The sequence below is a fragment of the Pseudorca crassidens genome, chromosome 7 (genome assembly GCF_039906515.1).
Source record: "Pseudorca crassidens isolate mPseCra1 chromosome 7, mPseCra1.hap1, whole genome shotgun sequence".
NCBI classification, from domain to species: Eukaryota; Metazoa; Chordata; class Mammalia; order Artiodactyla; family Delphinidae; genus Pseudorca; species Pseudorca crassidens.
Window position 1 is genome coordinate 41391384 of NC_090302.1, and position 4092 is coordinate 41395475.

At 41.3% G+C, this 4092-nt stretch overlaps 1 pseudogene; it reads right to left on the minus strand.

The window, feature by feature from the left end:
- Positions 1-554: 554 nt before the first annotated feature.
- Positions 555-2328, minus strand: LOC137228344 (zinc finger protein 33B pseudogene; annotated as a pseudogene).
- Between the last annotated feature and the right edge of the window lie 1764 nt (positions 2329-4092).

The following is a 4092-nucleotide window of genomic DNA, read 5'->3' on the forward strand; positions in this document are numbered from 1 at the left end:
GGTCTCTCTGTATTACTTCTTACAACTGCATCTTACAATCTACAATTATCTCAATAAAAAATTCAATTAAAACAGAAAATACATAGGTATTAAGTATGGGACAACTTATACATTTCATATTCATATTAAAATTATGAAATAAAAACTTTGAGTTATTAAGCAAATATATATATACTTCCTACTATAATGTTGCATTCCAGTAAGCAAACCTATCATGTAAAGTTTCTCTATATAGCATACTTATACATATTCTGCAAAAGAAAAGGACTCCTTTTTAAACTTTTCTTTGACACTGTAACATCTTCAAAATATTAATAAAGTTATCAAATATTAATTATTTGCTACTCAATGAAATGTCACTTCTAGGCAAAAGATTTCTCATATATATTGGGTCCCCCACCTCAGCCCCAGGTTGCTTCTGCTATGCAGTGAGTCCAAAAAGAGGGTGAAGGTTTCAGGATGTTGACAGGGGTTTCTTCTTAGTGCTGTTTCTCTGCTGTTTAGTGAAGTCGAGATGCTGGTGGAAGGTTCCATTACACCTGTAGTGTTTCTCCCTAGTGTGTTCTCTGATAGAAGGTTCTCCCACATTGGTTACATTCATAGGGTTTCTCCCCTGTGTGGGTGCTCTGATGTACTGTGAGGGATGACTTATGGCAGAAAGTTTTCCCACACTCATTACATTTATAAGGTGTCTCTCCTGTGTGTTTTCTGATGCTCCCTCAGTTTCGACTTCACAGAAAAGGATTTTCCACATTTGTGACATCCATAGGGTTTCTCTCCTGTGTGACTCCTCTGATGATTAATGAAGTTTGGCTTCTGGGAGAAAGTTTTCCCACATTCCTTACATTCATAGGGTTTCTCCCCGGTATGTATTCTCTTATGTACTGTGACAGCTGACCAATCACTGAAGGTTTTCTGACATTCATTACACTCATAGGGTTTCTCCCCTGTATGTGTTCACTGATGTACATGGAGATTTGACTTCTCACAGAAATTTTTTCCACATTCATTACATTCATAGGGTTTCTCCCCTGTGTGTGTTCTCTGATGTACTGTGAGGCCTGACCTATACCCAAAGGTTTTCCCACATTTGGTGCATTCATAGGGTTTCTCCCCTCTGTGTATCCTCTGATGTAGGATGAGAGATGATTTATGGCTGAAGGTTTTCCCACATTCACTACACTCATAGAGTTTTTCTCTTATATCTGTTTTCTGATATGTAGGAAGCTTTGGCTTCTTGCAAAATGCAGTAGCACACTGATTAATTTTATAGACTTTTTTCCCTATATGTGTTTCTTGATGCTGAATGAAATTTGGCTTCTTGCAGAATACTTCCCAATCTTCATAACAGTTAAAGGTTTTCTCTCCTTTATAAATTCACTGAAGGAGTGACTTCTTGCTGAAATGATTCTCACTTTCAACACACTCATATTATCTCTTCCCCATGATAACTCCATGGTGCTTATTTAAAATTGACTTCTCATGAAGAGACTACCTCCCACAGTCATTCAATTCATAGTGATTCTCCCTTGTATGAGTTCCCTGATGAACACTGAATGTTGGTCTATCAGAAAAGGCTTTGACATGTTCATTACATCCATAGGGCTTCTCCCATGAGCTTTCTCTCTTATAGGTAATGAAAGTTTCCCTCTCATTGAAGGCTTTCCTACATTCAGTATATTCAAAAGGAATCTTCAGAGTTTGAGTATCCTGATGCTGAAATAAGTCCTCATTTTGACTGATGGCTTTTCCAGTTCTATCATATTCTAAAGATTTCTCTCTAGAATGAGAATTCTTGTGCTTTGTACAGAGGAGTAATTTCCCATGTGTATTAAACTCATCAAGCTGCCTTACAAAGGAGTGTCTATTGCTAATGATTAATTCTGAAAGAGAATCCAAATTCATTCCATATGAGTCATATTTACCAGGTATTTTTCTTGATAAAATGAAGTTTGTATCCAGAAAAAATGTTTTTCCTAATACACTATTTCTCTCTTTAGTCGGTGTTTTGTTGTTGACAAAACCAACTTTCCACCAACGCTGGTCTTCCTTTTCCTGGCTCTTCTCCATCAGGTCAACTATGCAGAAGTCTGGGTGGCTCTGACTTTGGGACTCTTCCTCTAACATCCATGGCTCTTCTCCTTGCTGTAATTTGAAAATCGCCTCTGGTTTGATAACACAGTACCCCACTGAGATGAGGTGGCTATAGTTCTCCAGCATCACGTCCCTGTACAGGGTCCTCTGAGCAGGGTCTAGGTGCTGCCACTCCTCCTGAGTGAAGCCCATGCTCACATCCTCAAATGACACTGGCCCCTGAGATCTGTTCATTTTCTGTGGATCGAGGAAACATGTAGAGAACTACAAAGTTTGGGCTCTCCTGAAACTTGGCTCAAACCTCAGGTTCTCACAGTCTGACGGGTGGCTTGTGGAGCACAAGGATCACATAGTGCAATCAGCTATGCACATCTAGGGTCTGCTCTTTCTTGGCCTTGATCCTCCTCTGTTCTGTGGCCCTGGCGGGAGGCCTCCACTCAGATGAGCCATCTTCCTGGTGGGATTCCTCTTTATCTCACAAGATCGGCTTTGTTCCTAGGAACCAGGACCTGAACTTCACAGCGATGTCCTTTGGCTCAGTGCAGGGACAGGCACAATGCCAGATTTAGGCACAACTGTTTTTTAGGGAGGAAACAGATGTGGATGTGCCTCCTAGCGCCGCCTCCCGCCGGCTCTGTGATCTCGAGGCACTCGCTAGCCACTCTAATCACTTTCCGGACCTGATACAGTGGGAGGGCAAGGACTCCCTGCCGTCCTCACAGAGTGTGCCATGGCCTCAGGGCAGTGGCCGCCAACACTACAGCGGCCTCTCTGGGGACTCTCAGACGCCGTAAGCGCACAAGGACCAGACTCGAACAAGCCATGGCAGCAGCTGCTGCTGGCCGGGATAGGGGCCTGAACCCCGCCCTCCCTCCAGCTCGGCCGCCCTTCACACCGGCCAAGCCCCAACCCACTCCAGTGCCCGCCGCAACCCCTATATATTTTAAAAGTGATGCCTCAAACAAAACTCAAGACACTTTCATGTAAAGGGATAAGCAAAAAGTACTATATAAAACCTATCCAAAAAACATAATACAGGACAAATGACTAAGGAAATAAGCACTTTTATGGATAAATCCATGACATAATGATAAAAAAGTTCTCTGTCCAAAAGTACTCTGACCTTTTGATTATTCTAAGGCACTGGCAAAAGTTTGTCCAGACACGCTTTTGGCTTTCTCTTCAGAGAACACTTTCCTTAGGGTGAATCCTCATGTTAGCATCTTTTTCAGCCTGCAACAGACTGAGAATGTCTCAAATCATGAAGTCATGGTGTCTTTTTGATTAACAGTTCTTCCTCGATATTAACTCATTCCTCTTGCATTTTTTTATAAGCAATAAGAAGAAACTAGGCCACACTTTCAACCCTTTGTGTGGAAATCACAGGCTAAATATCCAACTTCATCATTTACAAGCTCTGCTTTTCACATAACTGCAGGACACAATTCAGCTAAGTCTCTACCATTTTCTTCCAATTTCCAATAACATGCTCATTTCATTTTCATCTGAATCCCCACTGGCAGAGCCTTTCATGTCATATTTCTACAAAGTCTGTTCATGAGGACTTAGGTTTTCTCTAAAACAATAAATGTTTTCTCTACCATGCTCTTCACTTCTTTCTGAGCCCTCAGTAACAGTTAACATCCATATTTCTACTAGCAGTCTCTTTAAGGCTATCTGGGCTTGTTCTGTTGGGCTCCTCAAAATTCTTTCCTCCTCTGCTCACTGGCTAATTCCAAAGGCACTTTCACATTTTAAGGTTTCACATTCCAGATACCAAAATAGCAAATTTCTATTGCTGCTATAAAAAATTTCCACAAATTTAGTAACTTAAAATAATACATATGTATTACCTTACAATTTGGGAGGGGTCAAAAGTCTGAAGTGTGTTTCAATGAGCTAAATCCAAGGTGTCAGCAGAGCTGCATTCCTTGTAGAGGTTCTAGGGGAGAATCCATTTCCTTGCTTTCTCCAGCTTCTAGAGGCCATCAACCTTCC